Genomic DNA, 18,980 nt, shown 5'->3' with positions numbered 1-18,980 from the left:
TAAACCATCTGAAATGATAATTCCCAAGTCCTGTTCCTCATCTGTAACAGTCAGTAAAGTGTCATTGAGTCTGTACCATTAACATTTGGATTTTTCTTCCCTAAATGCATTATTTTACACTTTGCTGTGTTAAACTTTAGATCCCAGTCGTTTGTCCAATCCTCCAATTGTTGTATATCACTTCTTATTTTGTCTATCCACTCTGTTACAAATTTTTGTATCATCTGCAAACAGACATACTTTCCCCTGCAGCCCTTTGCTGATATCTCAGACAAATATGTTAAACAAAACAGGCCCCAGAACTGACCCCTGAGTAACACCACTAGTAACAGCCCCCTCTGCTGAATGAACTCCATTTACTAAGACACTTTGTTTTCTGTCCTTAAGCCAGCATTCCACCCAGTTCACAATTTTTGAATCTAGACCAAGGAGATACAGTTTGTGAATTAGTTTATTGTGTGGGACGGTGTCAAATGCTTTGCTGAAATCTAGATATGCTACATCAACTGCTCCACCCTTGTCTAACACTTTTGTTACATAATCAAAGAAGTCAACAGTGGGCACATCGCAGGCTATCCAAAAGCCGCCAGTCCTTCTCAAATATTTTGAACACTGAGAAGCACAGAACCTCAAGGAGGCTCACCGAACCTCAAATGACCAGAGGACGAACAACAGATCTCAGATCCTGCGCCACACCGGACCAGCCCAAGCGACAGGCAGGTCTGAAAAACAAGGGAACAGAAAAGACCCCAATCACCTACCACCAGGGAAGGACGGAATGGGGTGAACTTGGCCACCCCAATAGAACTCGGGTCCAAAGGGCTCCTTCAAATAGGTACTCCCGAGAGAACACCATAGGAGATGAACATAGCAAAATGCAGAAGATTACTATGACAGTCTCAACATGAGATTCCAATCTCCACAGATGGAACAGAACAAGCCCAGAAGAGCAGACTGCTCACCCTCACAGGACAACAACCCTCCAGAGAGAGGAAAACCCCCCTCCTTAAGGACAAACAACCCACCCCCCCCGCGAAGGAAGGGCACATATAAGAACCGCACACATGCTCACAAGACATGATCCATAGTCTGATGAAACCAAAAGCCGAATGAAAAACATCCAGGCGTCACTGATGAACACAGAAAGAACTCCTCCTGAAAGGGAGCACATAACATTCAAAAGACAAGGCAAGCCATAAGGAGGGTATCCAAAAATCCTGGCCAAGCTGCTAGCAGGCTCAACTGGCCAGTTTTTAGGCCATAGCCTATGTTCCCTGGAAAAACTGGATCGCCCCGAACCAGCCACAGGATCATAAGTTTCCGGACATCCAGAAAGATCCAAGACTAAAACTACAGGTCCAAGCCCCAGGATTGTTTAAAACAAATAACACCCCAGGGAACACAATTGCCCCATCTGAAAAAAATAGACCTCACAGGGGAACAATCGGACTAAACCGGAGAACGGGAAACAAGACTCACTCGTAGATCCCAAACCAAATGGAAGAGAACACCCCTTGTAGAAGTCCAACACTCCAAAAAAGAGCTAGGGCATGACAGTGGCGCGCCAAGAAGACTCCAGAGACCAAGGGACAACATTGAGGACAAAGTCCCCCGAAAAGTGAGTAGCACAAAGGCTAGACTCCATATCTCCTCAGAGTACGTAACTAGAGGACCACACCCAAGGAAAAGGAATGCAGAGCATCCCAAACCCCGTGAGAAAAAAAGACCCATAAGCGAAGCTTGGGGAAGGAGACAACACAGCCTAATGTTAATGATAGGGAAATGACAAACTCCCTAAAGTAGGAAAAGCCACACGGCCCTCCTTAAAGAGAGTATAATCACCAGATGACCATTTCTCTAACCACAAGGTTACCTTGCTTCACCCATAAGGCGGTCAAACCGCTAAGGAGAAACGGACAAAGTCCAGAGAACCGACCCGAAGGAAGAGCCTTTAAAAAGTAACAAGTCCAGAAAAAGGACAATTCCAAAGAACCCCTGAAAAGGAAAGACCGCCAGGAACCGGCGGCAAGGAGGCCCTGAGTCCTCCAAACTTCCAACCCACGCGGGGAAAAAAACACTCTAAATCCGAGTAAATAACGGAAACAGAGTGTGTTGCAGCGGAATGTCACTGAGTCCCAGTAGACCAGCTAGAAAGGCTAACAATGACTGAACCAATCCCCTATGCCTTGCGGACCCTCAGGTCCGCTCAGAATGCTTAACTGAACTTCTAAAATAAAAACAAGGAATAACACAAATAATATTGTGAAGCACTCGGCGCCCCAACCGGACCAGCCAGGCACAACAGGCGCCACTTGTCTGACAGAAGGATCTGAACCCAATCAGGACCAGCCTGAAACCAAGGGTCGATCCTGTCAAGGCCGCATATAGTCACCCCCAGAGATGGGAATAAACAGCAAACAAACATAGGACTAACATGTCCTCACACCAAACAAACTTTCGTAGAAGTAAACTGAGCGATCAAAAAATCACGAGTATCGATTCCATAAAAATTCCTGAAGGAAAAATACATAAACATGAGCTCAAAAAAAATAAAAAATCATCCTAACCGGATTAAAATAAAAGATAAGGCAACCCGTTCTTCCAGTTTAGAACTGGAAAGGATGCTCAATAAACAAGATTATAAGAAGATTGCTTCAACTTCTTATATCTAATTCTGCCAGCCGTTCGAAGGAGAAGACTGAGAATTCCCATATCCGTTAAGGATGGGGATCCTCCAACAACGCCAAAACTTGCCTCAGTAGGACACGAAGGCACGCCAGTGTATAACGGAAGGCGCAGCATACCTTCGCCAGAGCAGAAGACAATCACGACCCTGAAGGTTGACCCCTGAAGCCTCAGCAGGGACAGTCGTTCCCCCGGAGAGCTGAGTAGGCCATCCCATGCCTAAGGGGCCCTGGTTAACGGAACACGTACAATATCGTAAGCACACTTCTGGTAGTTGCAGATGCGCCAGAGCCATAATTATGAACATGCAAAAACGTGCCATAACCTCCGGAGGGAACAAGCCACCTTACAGAGAAGGATAAGCAAAATCTGGGTTACCTGCATGCGTAGTAAGAGTTGGTGGTAGGGAACTCGCCACACAGGGAACTGGAACCCCAGAGGCGGACGGATCAGCAGCCCCTTGATTCCCCAATCCCGAGGAATTGAGCACTCTAAAACGGCATTCAGAACATAACTGGAGGGCATGTATCACCCGGGCCAATTCGTATTCTTCACAAGAAACAGAATCTGAATTAGAGACGTCCGTCTCCACCATATCAGAATCCTCCATAACAGGGATATTGAATACTATAAAATGGACCAAATAAGAAAAATGTAAATGGCGCCTGACACCCACAATGGCTGGGGCACTCACCACCTCCTATGAACCAGACACCAGCGGACCAGAATTCTTCAGTCGCCACACGGCAGGAATGCGGAAATGGAGAGCCAAAACGTGACCACACTCGGTCACCAGGTGCACCGTGCAGTCCAGAAAAGGCGCGCTCAACTGTAAAGGCTGCGTCACCTCCAAAAGGTTGTTACGTTCCACAAGCATGAGCCGAAGCAACACTACACATAAGCAAGTCGAATGAGATAAAAAACATGATTACCCCCAGTTAAATAACCCCCCTCAGGAGATATTAACCCTTGATTCCAATATACGAAAGGAACCTCACTGAGAACCTGAATTAAAGTTAATCCCGCAAGGCGATAGCCTGTCAGGAAAACATTTGTATTATAATACAATCATAACGAAAGTAAAATGAAACGATCTTAAGCGAATCTACACCGTGGAACAGGAACACGGACCTTCAAGTGTGACAGATAGCAGCATCGCCTCTGCCATGGACTTGAGAGAAGAAAGCAAGCAGCAAAACTCAACGCTGATTGCTTGTGGAGCTGTTAATATGAGTCAGGATGGGTTTGCAGAAAGACTCTCCCTGCATCTCCGGACTCTAACTTTCATCCATGCTCTCACTGAGAGGCTGACAGGATTACTTAAAACTCCAGTCCCATGCCGAAGAGTACTACCCTCCATAAGAGACTATCGAAACTTCTGGACACTTCTCTGCCAATCTCCTGGGACGAAAGGCAAAGAATGACTGGGGGATGAGGGAAGTGGGGGAGGTAGTTAAGCCTTTGGCTGGGGTGTCTTTGCCTCCTCCTGGTGGCCAGGTTATGAATTCCCAAAAGTAATGAATGCAGCAGTGGACTCTTTCCATTTATGAAGAAAATGTCTAGGGCTGGTGCTAGGATTTTTGGATACCCAGATGAAGAATCATTTCTGCAGCACCTCAACAAATTGCAACAAACACACTTGTTATTCCAGGTCGGTGTCATTCGAGTGACTATACCCGCCTAGGTCATTTACTAAATTGAATAAATCAAAAATAAAAGATTTTGATTTAGTTGTATGAGGATCATTGTTAATCTTAGTAAGCACAATCTGTTTTGTACACATTGTACACATGCTCTGCCCTCCCTTTTCCCAGGAGGACTATTTTCACCACCAATAAATCAGGAATATAAAAATATTTAATTTTTTCCTCTACCCTATTCCAGTACAGCTGAGCAGTTACCCCTACGCCATATAGAAGCACCAGCACATGGAAATGTCTCTAAAAGTATGTAACATAACATTAGCTTATTCATAACAGGAACACAAATTTTAAAACAAATTAATAAAACACATTTCGAAATACCCTCTTTTAGGTGAAAAAAAGCGAACTTCATTGTCCCTTTAAGAAAGCAAACAATTACTAAAATATATATATACAGTATATCACTATCTTAAAAAACAGGTAAAATGTTAATAGGAGAAAAGACAAAATAAACATATCATGCCTTATTACATTTTATTAATCTATTAAAAAAACAAAAACAAAAAAATAATAAAGAATTAAAGGATTTAAATAGAGAACATGTCATTTTAGGCAACTTTTAAATTCACTTCTATATTCAAATGTGTTTCATTCTCTTGGTATCCCTTGTTGAAAAAGAATACACACATACTTTAATGGGAGCTAGCTGCTGATTGGTCCCTGCACAAATTTGTCTCTTGCAATTGGCTAACTAGATATGTTTCTCTAGCTGCCAGTAGTGCAATAATGTTCCTTCAGCAAAGGATAGCAAAATAATGAAGCCAATTTGATAATAGAAGTAATTTGGAAAGTTGTTTAAAATTGTATGTTCTATACAAATCATGAAAGAACAGTTTGGGGTTTCCTTTCCCTTTAATTATGCAATGCTAGGCATTACTTAAAGGGATAATCTAGTAAAATGTCATGATTCAGATAGAGCATGCAATTTTAAAGTGATGGTAAAGCCTAGCGTTTGTGACATTCTAGGATTTACCATTGAAACAAAGTAGAAAATACTTCATGCTGAAAGCTCCTTTATTTGTATGCTGTGTTGGCCAAATTGAGCTGCTAAGGCAGCAAATGGCAGAACGCTATTTGGCTGAGAGGTGACGTTTCCACCTCTTAGCCAATAGCCGTGCTGTTTACTGTCCTTTGAATCTTTACCAAATTACAAAACACAAGGGTGGACAGAAAAGAAAAAACAAAACAAACACACAACAACAACACTGGATATATCTAGCAAATCACTATACATATATACTGTATATATATATATATATATATATATATATATATATATATATATATATATATATATATATGTATGTATATATATATATATAAAAATAAAAATATATATATTTGTACTTTCTAACTAACTTTCCTGCTGAATATGGCATTTTATAATGTACATGCGCCCAACTAACAGTGCTTCAGAAAAATCTGTAATGCACAGTCACATCTGACGCGTTTCGACGGGTATGACAATCAGATTAAAACCCTATCATTTTTAAAAACAAAAAACAGAATTTATGCTTACCTGATAAATTACTTTCTCCAACGGTGTGTCCGGTCCACGGCGTCATCCTTACTTGTGGGATATTCTCTTCCCCAACAGGAAATGGCAAAGAGCCCAGCAAAGCTGGTCACATGATCCCTCCTAGGCTCCGCCTACCCCAGTCATTCGACCGACGTACAGGAGGAAATATGCATAGGAGAAACCATATGATACCGTGGTGACTGTAGTTAGAGAAAATAATTCATCAGACCTGATTAAAAAACCAGGGCGGGCCGTTTGACCGGACACACCGTTGGAGAAAGTAATTTATCAGGTAAGCATAAATTCTGTTTTCTCCAACATAGGTGTGTCCGGTCCACGGCGTCATCCTTACTTGTGGGAACCAATACCAAAGCTTTAGGACACGGATGAAGGGAGGGAGCAAATCAGGTCACCTAAATGGAAGGCACCACGGCTTGCAAAACCTCTCTCCCAAAAATAGCCTCCGAAGAAGCAAAAGTATCAAATTTGTAAAATTTGGCAAAAGTGTGCAGTGAAGACCAAGTCGCTGCCTTACATATCTGGTCAACAGAAGCCTCGTTCTTGAAGGCCCATGTGGAAGCCACAGCCCTAGTGGAGTGAGCTGTGATTCTTTCAGGAGGCTGCCGTCCGGCAGTCTCATAAGCCAATCGGATAATGCTTTTAAGCCAAAAAGAAAGAGAGGTAGAAGTTGCTTTTTGACCTCTCCTTTTACCAGAATAAACAACAAACAAAGAAGATGTTTGTCTGAAATCTTTAGTAGCCTCTAAATAGAATTTTAGAGCACGGACTACGTCCAAATTGTGTAACAAACGTTCCTTCTTTGAAGCTGGATTCGGACACAAAGAAGGTACAACTATCTCCTGGTTAATATTTTTGTTGGAAACAACTTTCGGAAGAAAACCAGGCTTAGTACGCAAAACCACCTTATCTGCATGGAACACCAGATAGGGCGGAGAACACTGCAGAGCAGATAACTCTGAAACTCTTCTAGCAGAAGAAATTGCAACCAAAAACAAAACCTTCCAAGATAATAACTTAATATCTACGGAATGTAAGGGTTCAAACGGAACCCCTTGAAGAACTGAAAGAACTAGATTTAGACTCCAGGGAGGAGTCAAAGGTCTGTAAACAGGCTTGATTCTAACCAGAGCCTGAACAAACGCTTGAACGCCTGGCACAGCTGCCAGCCTTTTGTGAAGTAAAACAGATAAAGCAGAGATCTGTCCCTTCAGAGAACTTGCAGATAATCCTTTCTCCAAACCTTCTTGTAGAAAGGATAGAATCTTAGGAATTTTTATCTTGTTCCATGGGAATCCTTTAGATTCACACCAACAGATATATTTTTTCCATATTTTATGGTAAATTTTTCTAGTTACAGGCTTTCTGGCCTGAATCAGAGTATCTATTACAGAATCTGAAAACCCACGCTTTGATAAAATCAAGCGTTCAATCTCCAAGCCGTCAGTTGGAGGGAAACCAGATTCGGATGTTCGAATGGACCTTGAACAAGAAGGTCCTGTCTCAAAGGTAGCTTCCATGGTGGAGCCGATGACATATTCACCAGGTCTGCATACCAAGTCCTGCGTGGCCACGCAGGAGCTATCAAGATCACCGAAGCCCTCTCCTGATTGATCCTGGCTACCAGCCTGGGAATGAGAGGAAACGGTGGGAATACATAAGCTAGGTTGAAGGTCCAAGGTGCTACTAGTGCATCTACTAGAGTCGCCTTGGGATCCCTGGATCTGGACCCGTAGCAAGGAACCTTGAAGTTCTGACGAGAGGCCATCAGATCCATGTCTGGAATGCCCCATAATTGAGATATTTGGGCAAAGATTTCCGGATGGAGTTCCCACTCCCCCGGATGGAATGTCTGACGACTCCGAAAATCCGCTTCCCAATTTTCCACTCCTGAGATGTGGATTGCAGATAAGTGGCAGGAGTGATCCTCCGCCCATTGAATTATCTTGGTCACTTCCTCCATCGCCAGGGAACTTCTCGTTCCCCCCTGATGGTTGATATATGCAACAGTCGTCATGTTGTCTGATTGAAACCTTATGAATTTGGCCTTTGCTAGTTGAGGCCAAGCCTTGACAGCATTGAATATCGCTCTCAGTTCCAGAATGTTTATCGGGAGAAGAGATTCTTCCCGAGACCATAGACCCTGAGCTTTCAGGGGTTCCCAGACCACGCCCCAGCCCACCAGACTGGCGTCGGTCGTGACAATGACCCACTCTGGTCTGCGGAAGCTCATTCCCTGTGACAGGTTGTCCAGGATCAGCCACCAACGGAGTGAATCTCTGGTCTTTTGATCTACTTGAATCGTCGGAGACAAGTCTGTATAATCCCCATTCCACTGTCTGAGCATGCACAGTTGTAATGGTCTTAGATGAATTCGTGCAAAAGGAACTATGTCCATTGCTGCAACCATCAATCCTATTACTTCCATGCACTCCGCTATGGAAGGACGAAGAACAGAATGAATTACTTGACAAGAGCTTAGAATTTTTGATTTTCTGACCTCTGTCAGAAAAATCCTCATTTCTAAGGAATCTATTATTGTTCCCAAGAAGGGAACTCTTGTTGACGGGGACAGAGAACTTTTTTCCTTGTTCACTTTCCATCCGTGAGATCTGAGAAAGGCTAGGACGATGTCCGTATGAGCCTTTGCTTTTGACAGAGACGACGCTTGAATCAGGATGTCGTCCAAGTAAGGTACTACTGCAATGCCCCTTGGCCTTAGAACCGCTAGAAGGGACCCTAGTACCTTTGTGAAAATTTTCGGAGCAGTGGCTAATCCGAATGGAAGTGCCACAAACTGGTAATGCTTGTCCAGAAAAGCGAAACTTAGGAACTGATGATGTTCCTTGTGGATAGGAATATGTAGGTACGCATCCTTTAAATCCACCGTGGTCATAAATTGACCTTCCTGGATGGTGGGAAGGATCGTTCGAATGGTTTCCATTTTGAACGATGGAACCCTGAGAAATTTGTTTAGGATCTTGAGATCTAAAATTGGTCTGAATGTTCCCTCTTTTTTGGGAACTATGAACAGGTTGGAGTAAAACCCCATCCCTTGTTCTCCTATTGGAACTGGATGAATTACTCCCATCTTTAACAGGTCTTCTACACAATGTAAGAATGCCTGTCTTTTTATTTGGTTTGAAGATAATTGAGACCTGTGGAACCTTCCCCTTGGGGGTAGTTCCTTGAATTCTAGGAGATAACCTTGAGAAACTATTTCTAGTGCCCAAGGATCCTAAACATCTCTTGCCCATGAGCAAAGAGAGAAAGTCTGCCCCCCACCAGATCCGGTCCCGGATCGGGGGCCATCCCTTCATGCTGTTTTGGTAGCAGTGGCAGGCTTCTTGGCCTGCTTACCCTTGTTCCAGCCTTGCATCGGTCTCCAGGCTGGTTTGGGTTGTGAAGTATTACCCTCTTGCTTAGAGGATGTAGAATTAGAGGCTGGTCCGTTTCTGCGAAAGGGACGAAAATTAGGCTTATTTTTAGCCTTAAAAGACCTATCCTGAGGAAGGGCGTGGCCCTTTCCCCCGGTGATGTCTGAAATAATCTCTTTCAAATCAGGGCCAAACAGTGTTTTACCCTTGAAAGGGATGTTAAGCAATTTTGTCTTGGAAGACACATCCGCTGACCAAGACTTTAGCCAAAGCGCTCTGCGCGCCACGATAGCAAACCCTGAATTTTTCGCCGCTAATCTAGCTAATTGCAAAGCGGCATCTAAAATAAAAGAGTTAGCCAATTTAAGTGCTTGAACTCTGTCCATAACCTCCTCATACGAAGATTCTTTATTGAGCGACTTTTCTAGTTCTTCGAACCAGAAACACGCTGCCGTAGTGACAGGAACAATGCATGAAATTGGTTGTAGAAGGTAACCTTGCTGAACAAACATCTTTTTAAGCAAACCCTCTAAATTTTATCCATAGGATCTTTGAAAGCACAACTATCTTCTATAGGGATAGCAGTGCGTTTGTTTAGAGTAGAAACCGCCCCCTCGACCTTGGGGACTGTCTGCCATAAGTCCTTTCTGGGGTCGACTATAGGAAATAATTTTTTAAATATAGGGGGAGGAATAAAAAGGTATGCCGGGCCTTTCCCACTCCTTATTTACTATGTCCGCCACCCGCTTGGGTATAGGAAAAGCATCGGGGGGCACCGGAACCTCTAGGAACTTGTCCATCTTACATAATTTCTCTGGAATGACCAAATTGTCACAATCATCCAGAGTAGATAATACCTCCTTAAGCAGTGCGCGGAGATGTTATAATTTAAATTTAAATGTTACAACATCAGGTTCAGCTTGTTGAGAATTTTTTCCTGAATCTGAAATTTCTCCCTCAGACAAAACCTCCCTCCTGGCCCCTTCAGATTGGTGTGAGGGTATGTCAGAACAGTTATCATCAGCGTCCTCTTGCTCTTCAGTGTTTAAAACAGAACAATCACGCTTTCTCTGATAAGTAGGCATTTTGGATAAAATGTTTGCAATAGAATTATCCATTACAGCCGTTAATTGTTGCATGGTAATAAGTATTGGTGCACTAGATGTACTAGGGGCCTCTTGTGTGGGCAAAACTGGTGTAGACACAGAAGGGGATGATGCAGTATCATGCTTACTCCCCTCATTTGAGGAATCATCTTGGGCAATATCATTATCTGTGGCATCATTGTCCCTACTTTGTTTGGACACTATGGCACAATCATCACATAAATTTAAATGGGGAGAAACCTTGGTTTTCATACATATAGAACATCGCTTATCTGATGGTTCAGACATGTTAAACAGGCTTAAACTTGTCAACAAAGCACAAAAAACGTTTTAAAATAAAACCGTTACTGTCACTTTAAATTTTAAACTGAACACACTTTATTACTGAATATGTGAAAAAGTATGAAGGAATTGTTCAAAATTCACCAAAATTTCACCACAGTGTCTTAAAGCCTTAAAAGTATTGCACACCAAATTTGAAAGCTTTAACCCTTAAAATAACGGAACCGGAGCCGTTTTTACATTTAACCCCTATACAGTCCCAGGAATCTGCTTTGCTGAGACCCAACCAAGCCCAGAGGGGAATACGATACCAAATGACGCCTTCTATAAGCTTTTTCAGTGGTTCTTAGCTCCTCACACATGCATCTGCATGCCTTGCTCTCCAAAAACAACTGCGCATTAGTGGCGCGAAAAACAGAATTTATGTTTACCTGATAAATTACTTTCTCCAACGGTGTGTCCGGTCCACGGCGTCATCCTTACTTGTGGGATATTCTCTTCCCCAACAGGAAATGGCAAAGAGCCCAGCAAAGCTGGTCACATGATCCCTCCTAGGCTCCGCCTACCCCAGTCATTCGACAGACGTTAAGGAGGAATATTTGCATAGGAGAAACCATATGTTACCGTGGTGACTGTAGTTAAAGAAAATAAATTATCAGACCTGATTAAAAAAAAACCAGGGCGGGCCGTGGACCGGACACACCGTTGGAGAAAGTAATTTATCAGGTAAACATAAATTCTGTTTTCTCCAACATAGGTGTGTCCGGTCCACGGCGTCATCCTTACTTGTGGGAACCAATACCAAAGCTTTAGGACACGGATGAAGGGAGGGAGCAAATCAGGTCACCTAAATGGAAGGCACCACGGCTTGCAAAACCTTTCTCCCAAAAATAGCCTCAGAAGAAGCAAAAGTATCAAATTTGTAAAATTTAGAAAAAGTGTGCAGTGAAGACCAAGTCGCTGCCTTACATATCTGATCAACAGAAGCCTCGTTCTTGAAGGCCCATGTGGAAGCCACAGCCCTAGTGGAGTGAGCTGTGATTCTTTCAGGAGGCTGCCGTCCGGCAGTCTCATAAGCCAATCGGATAATGCTTTTAATCCAGAAGGAGAGAGAGGTAGAAGTTGCTTTTTGACCTCTCCGTTTACCAGAATAAACAACAAACAAAGACAAAGTTTGTCTGAAATCCTTAGTAGCTGCTAAGTAAAATTTGAGAGCACGAACTACATCCAAGTTGTGCAACAAACGTTCCTTCTTTGAAACTGGATTAGGACACAAAGAAGGCACAACTATCTCCTGGTTAATGTTTTTGTTAGAAACAACTTTTGGAAGAAAACCAGGTTTAGTACGCAAAACCACCTTATCTGCATGGAACACCAGATAAGGAGAAGAACACTGCAGAGCAGATAATTCTGAAACTCTTCTAGCAGAAGAAATTGCAACCAAAAACAAAACTTTCCAAGATAATAACTTAATATCAACGGAATGTAAGGGTTCAAACGGAACCCCCTGAAGAACTGAAAGAACTAGGTTGAGACTCCAAGGAGGAGTCAAAGTTTTGTAAACAGGCTTGATTCTAACCAGAGCCTGAACAAAGGCTAGAACATCTGGCACAGCTGCCAGCTTTTTGTGAAGTAACACAGACAAGGCAGAAATCTGTCCCATCAAGGAACTTGCAGATAATCCTTTTTCCAATCCTTCTCGAAGGAAGGATAGACTCTTAGGAATCTTAACCTTGTCCCAAGGGAATCCTGCAGATTCACACCAACAGATATACCAAATTATGTGGTAATTTTTCTGGTTACAGGCTTTCAGGCCTGAACAAGAGTATTAATAACAGAATCTGAGAACCCTCGCTTTGATAAGATCAAGCGTTCAATCTCCAAGCAGTCAGCTGGAGTGGGTCGAACGGACCTAGAACAAGAAGGTCTCTCAAAGGTAGCTTCCATGGTGGAGCCGATGACATATTCACCAGATCTGCATACCAAGTCCTGCGTGGCCACGCAGGAGCTATCAAAATCACCGACGCCCTCTCCTGATTCATCCTGGCTACCAGCCTGGGGATGAGAGGAAACGGCGGGAACACATAAGCTAGTTTGAAGGTCCAAGGTGCTACTAGTGCATCCACTAGAGCCGCCTTGGGATCCCTGGATCTGTACCCGTAGTAAGGAACTCTGAAGTTCTGACGAGAGGCCATCAGATCCATGTCTGGAATGCCCCACGGTTGAGTGACTTGGGCAAAGATTTCCGGATGGAGTTCCCACTCCCCCGGATGCAATGTCTGACGACTCAGAAAATCCGCTTCCCAATTTTCCACTCCTGGGATGTGGATAGCAGACAGGTGGCAGGAGTGAGACTCCGCCCATAGAATGATTTTGGTCACTTCTTCCATCGCTAGGGAACTCCTTGTTCCCCCCTGATGGTTGATGTATGAACTTGGCCCTCGCTAGCTGAGGCCAAGCTTTGAGAGCATTGAATATCGCTCTCAGTTCCAGAATATTTATCGGTAGAAGAGATTCTACCCGAGACCAAAGACCCTGAGCTTTCAGGGATCCCCAGACCGCGCCCCAGCCCATCAGACTGGCGTCGGTCGTGACAATGACCCACTCTGGTCTGCGGAAGGTCATCCCTTGTGACAGGTTGTCCAGGGACAGCCACCAACGGAATGAGTCTCTGGTCCTCTGATTTACTTGTATCTTCGGAGACAAGTCTGAATAGTCCCCATTCCACTGACTGAGCATGAACAGTTGTAATGGTCTTAGATGAATGCGCACAAAAGGAACTATGTCCATTGCCGCTACCATCAAACCTATCACTTCCATGCACTGCGCTATGGAAGGAAGAGGAACGGAATGAAGTATCCGACAAGAGTCTAGAAGTTTTGTTTTTCTGGCTTCTGTCAGAAAAATCCTCATTTCTAAGGAGTCTATTATAGTTCCCAAGAAGGGAACCCTCGTTGACGGAGATAGAGAACTCTTTTCCACGTTCACTTTCCATCCGTGAGATCTGAGAAAGGCCAGGACAATGTCCGTGTGAGCCTTTACTTGAGGAAGGGACGACGCTCGAATCAGAATGTCGTCCAAGTAAGGTACTACAGCAATGCCCCTTGGTCTTAGCACCGCCAGAAGGGACCCTAGTACCTATGAGAAAATCCTAGGAGCAGTGGCTAATCCGAAAGAAAACGCCACGAACTGGAAATGCTTGTCCAGGAATGCAAACCTTAGGAACCGATGATGTTCCTTGTGGATAGGAATATGTAGATACGCATCCTTGAAATCCACCTTGGTCATGAATTGACCTTCCTGGATGGAAGGAAGAAGTGTTCGAATGGTTTCCATCTTGAACGATGGAACCTTGAGAAACTTGTTCAAGATCTTGAGATCTAAGATTGGTCTGAACGTTCCCTCTTTTTTGGGAACTATGAACAGATTGGAGTAGAACCCCATCCCTTGTTCTCCTAATGGAACAGGATGAATCACTCCCATTTTTAGCAGGTCTTCTACCCAATGTAAGAATGCCTGTCTTCTTATGTGGTCTGAAGACAACTGAGACCTGTGGAACCTCCCCCTTGGAGGAAGCCCCTTGAACTCCAGAGAATAACCTTGGGAGACTATTTCTAGCGCCCAAGGATCCAGAACATCTCTTGCCCAAGCCTGAGCGAAGAGAGAGAGTCTGCCCCCCACCAGATCCGGTCCCGGATCGGGGGCCCGCATTTCATGCTGTCTTGGTAGCAGTGGCAGGTTTCCTGGCCTGCTTTCCTTTGTTCCAGCCTTGCATAGGTCTCCAGGCTGGATTGGCTTGAGAAGTATTACCTTCCTGCTTAGAGGACGTAGCCCTTGGGGCTGATCCGTTTCTGCGAAAGGGACGAAACTTAGGTTTATTTTTGGTCTTGAAAAGACCTATCCTGAGGAAGGGCGTGGCCCTTGCCCCCAGTGATATCAGAGATAATCTCTTTCAAGTCAGGGCCAAAGAGTGTTTTCCCCTTGAAAGGAATGTCAAGCAATTTGTTCTTGGAAGACGCATCCGCTGCCCAAGATTTTAACCAAAGCGCTCTGCGCCACAATAGCAAACCCAGAATTTTTTCGCCGCTAACCTAGCCAATTGCAAGGTGGCGTCTAGGGTGAAAGAATTAGCCAATTTAAGAGCACGAATTCTGTCCATAATCTCCTCATAAAAAGAAGAATTACTAATAATCGCCTTTCCTAGCTCATCAAACTAGAAACACGCGGCTGCAGTGACAGGGACAATGCATGCAATTGGTTGTAGAAGGGAACCTTGCTGAACAAAACATCTTTAGCAGACCTTCTAATTTTTTATCCATAGGATCTTGGAAAGCACAACTATCTTCTATGGGTATAGTGGCGCGCTTGTGTAGAGTAGAAACCGCCCCCTCGACCTTGGGGACTGTCTGCCATCAGTCCTTTCTGGGGTCGACTATAGGAAAACAATTTTATAAATATGGGGGGAGGTACTAAAGGTATACCGGGCCTGTCCCATTCTTTACTAACAATGTACGCCACCCGCTTGGATATAGGAAAAGCTTCGGGGGGCCCCGGGGCCTCTAAGAACTTTTCCATTTTACATAGTGGTTCTGGAATGACCAGATAATCACAATCATCCAAATTGGATAACACCTCCTTAAGCAGAGCGCGGAGATGTTCCAACTTAAATTTAAAAGTAATCACATCAGGTTCAGCTTGTTGAGAAATGTTTCCTGAATCTGAAATTTCTCCCTCAGACAAAACCTCCCTGGCCCCCTCAGACTGGTGTAGGGGCCCTTCAGAAACCATATCATCAGCGTTCTCATGCTCTACAGAATTTTCTAAAACAGAGCAGTCGCGCTTTCGCTGATAAGTGGGCATATTGGCTAAAATGTTTTTGATAGAATTATCCATTACAGCCGTTAAATGTTGCATAGTAAGGAGTATTGGCGCACTAGATGTACTAGGGGCCTCCTGTATGGGCAAGACTGGTGTAGACGAAGGAGGGGATGATGCAGTACCATGCTTACTCCCCTCACTTGAGGAATCATCTTGGGCATCATTTTTACTAAAAATTTTTATGACATAAAATACATATAGTTAAATGAGAAGGAACCTTGGTTTCCCCACAGTCAGAACACAATCTATCTGGTAGTTCAGACATGTTAAACAGGCATAAACATGATAACAAAGCACAAAAAACGTTTTAAAATAAAACCGTTACTGTCACTTTAAATTTTAAACTAAACACACTTTATTACTGCAATTGCGAAAAAGTATGAAGGAATTGTTCAAAATTCACCAAAATTTCACCACAGTGTCTTAAAGCCTTAAAAGTATTGCACACCAAATTTGGAAGCTTTAACCCTTAAAATAACGGAACCGGAGCCGTTTTTATATTTAACCCCTTTACAGTCCCTGGAATCTGCTTTGCTGAGACCCAACCAAGCCCAAAGGGGAATACGATACCAAATGATGCCTTCAGAAAGACTTTTCTATGTATCAGAGCTCCACACACATGCAGCTGCATGCCATGCTGTCCTCAAAAACAAGTGCGCCATACCGGCGCGAAAATGAGGCTCTGACTATGATTAGGGAAAGCCCCTAAAGAATAAGGTGTCTAAAACAGTGCCTGCCGATATAATCATATCAAAATACCCAGAATAAATGATTCCTCAAGGCTAAATATGTGTTAATAATGAATCGATTTAGCCCAGAAAAAGTCTACAGTCTTAATAAGCCCTTGTGAAGCCCTTATTTACTATCTTAATAAACATGGCTTACCGGATCCCATAGGGAAAATGACAGCTTCCAGCATTACATCGTCTTGTTAGAATGTGTCATACCTCAAGCAGTAAGAGACTGCACACTGTTCCCCCAACTGAAGTTAATTGCTCTCAACAGTCCTGTGTGGAACAGCCATGGATTTTAGTTACGGTGCTAAAATCATTTTCCTCATACAAACAGAAATCTTCATCTCTTTTCTGTTTCTGAGTAAATAGTACATACCAGCACTATTTTAAAATAACAAACTCTTGATTGAATAATAAAAACTACAGTTAAACACTAAAAAACTCTAAGCCATCTCCGTGGAGATGTTGCCTGTACAACGGCAAAGAGAATGACTGGGGTAGGCGGAGCCTAGGAGGGATCATGTGACCAGCTTTGCTGGGCTCTTTGCCATTTCCTGTTGGGGAAGAGAATATCCCACAAGTAAGGATGACGCCGTGGACCGGACACACCTATGTTGGAGAAATGAGGCTCTGCCTATGACTAGAAAAGGCCCCCATCTGAAAAAGGTGTCCAATACAGTGCCTGACGGTTTTTTTTTTAAAACAATCCCCAAGATTATAATAACTATTTAGAGTTATAATCTGCAAAATATGCTTAGCAAAGTAATCGTTTTAGCCCAGAAAAATGTCTACCAGTTTTTTAAGCCCTTATGAAGCCCTTTATTCTTTTACTTAATCTAAGAAAATGGCTTACCGGTCCCCATAGGGGAAATGACAGCCTTCCAGCATTACATAGTCTTGTTAGAAATGTGGCCAGTCATACCTCAAGCAGAAAAGTCTGCCAACTGTTTCCCCCAACTGAAGTTACTTCATCTCAACAGTCCTGTGTGGAAACAGCCATCGATTTTAGTAACGTTTGCTAAAATCATCTTCCTCTTACAAACAGAAATCTTCATCTCTTTTCTGTTTCAGAGTAAATAGTACATACCAGCACTATTTTAAAATAAACACTTGATTGAAGGATAAAAACTACATTTAAACACCAAAAAACTCTTAACCATCTCCGTGGAGATGTTGCCGGTGCAACGGCAAAGAGAATGACTGGGGTAGGCGGAGCCTAGGAGGGATCATGTGACCAGCTTTGCTGGGCTCTTTGCCATTTCCTGTTGGGGAAGAGAATATCCCACAAGTAAGGATGACGCCGTGGACCGGACACACCTATGTTGGAGAAAAGCATTACCATTGGATAATTCAATTTAAACATGGCTCGTCATATTTGCTTTTAAGGCGGATTGACAATTTCTATAAGACAAAGCATAATGTTACATCTCTTGTCCCCAAATAATAGCGCATCAAACAAAAATATATCCCTGTTAGACAGTACGTGTTACAAACACTTCTAGTAAATATAGAGGGAATGAATTTATCTAGCGCTTTGACTTAACCTATTATTCCAACTTAACAGCAAATATTTTCTTTCTACCTCTGTGATTACCTTGTATCCAAGCCTCTGCAAACTGCCCCCTTATTTCAGATCCCCACGAAAGTTTTTTTCCAGTGCTGGTGCAGTGGAAAATGTTCTGCATGTTTAATCAATAACATGGTATACTAGCAGCAGAGTATAACATATTTGAGTCATTTATCCTTTAGGTTTATTGTTGTAAATGAAATAGATGTTTTTGTTCTTTGCTACAATCCATTAAAATGTGCTGAACTTGCAGGGAAATCAGATCTCCCTATTTTATCACTTTCTAGACACACATGATTCCTTAACTTATCTATGCCTGTATACCAAAGGCCAATGCATAGACAGAACAATTGAAAATGAACATTTTTTACTCCATCTCCCACTGAGGGTGTAATATCTTCTTATGGCTACATAGCTTTTCTAAGGCCAATACTTAAAGGGACATGAAACCAAATTTTTTTCTTCCATGATTTAGAAAGAGAATACAATTATAAACAACTTTCTAATTTATTTTTAGAATCTAATTAGCTTCATTCTCTTGATATTCTTTGCTGAAAAACATATCTAGATATGCTTAGTAGCTGCTGATCGGTGGCTGGACATAGATGCCTCCTGTGATTGGCTCACCATGTGCATTGCTATTTCTTCATTAAAGGATATCTAAATAATGAAGCAAATTAGATAATAGAAGTAAATTGGAATGTTGTTTAAAATTGTATTCTCTACCTTAATGATGAAAGGAAATTTTTGGGTATAGTTTCACTTTAAGCATTGAAGTATAGGTGGGGATACAAGCAAAGAAAGTTATTTCAAATGACAAAATAAAGGAAAGCTATTTATAAACATTTTAATACACAACAGCATGTAAAATGGATAATTGGGAACCTAATTAAAGGGTAGAACATTTTACAGTACACTGTCCCTTTAAATATAAGGGCTTGCATGTCACTCTATGGGTGTGTAGTCTTAATTATGGGTAGAGGATACTCTGTACCACAAGAAATGAGGTGCATACAAATGAAAAAAAAAACTCCAGATCCTTGTAAATTACCCCCTAAAGAATGAGCAAGGAGGATGCCTCAATCATATTGGCCACACTAGGCAGAAGTAG

The 18,980-nt window shown here is 42.8% G+C and overlaps 1 protein-coding gene across 1 annotated transcript in view; it reads right to left on the bottom strand.

Moving 5' to 3' along the window:
* TEX10 (testis expressed 10) overlaps positions 1-18,980 on the bottom strand; it is a 266,721-nt gene that overhangs the window by 147,528 nt on the left and 100,213 nt on the right. The window lies entirely within an intron of this gene.

This window comes from Bombina bombina, chromosome 5 (assembly GCF_027579735.1).
Source record: "Bombina bombina isolate aBomBom1 chromosome 5, aBomBom1.pri, whole genome shotgun sequence".
In the NCBI taxonomy this organism is placed as follows: Eukaryota; Metazoa; Chordata; class Amphibia; order Anura; family Bombinatoridae; genus Bombina; species Bombina bombina.
Note: the sequence above shows the minus strand (reverse complement) of the source record. Positions and strands in the feature narration are given on the sequence as shown.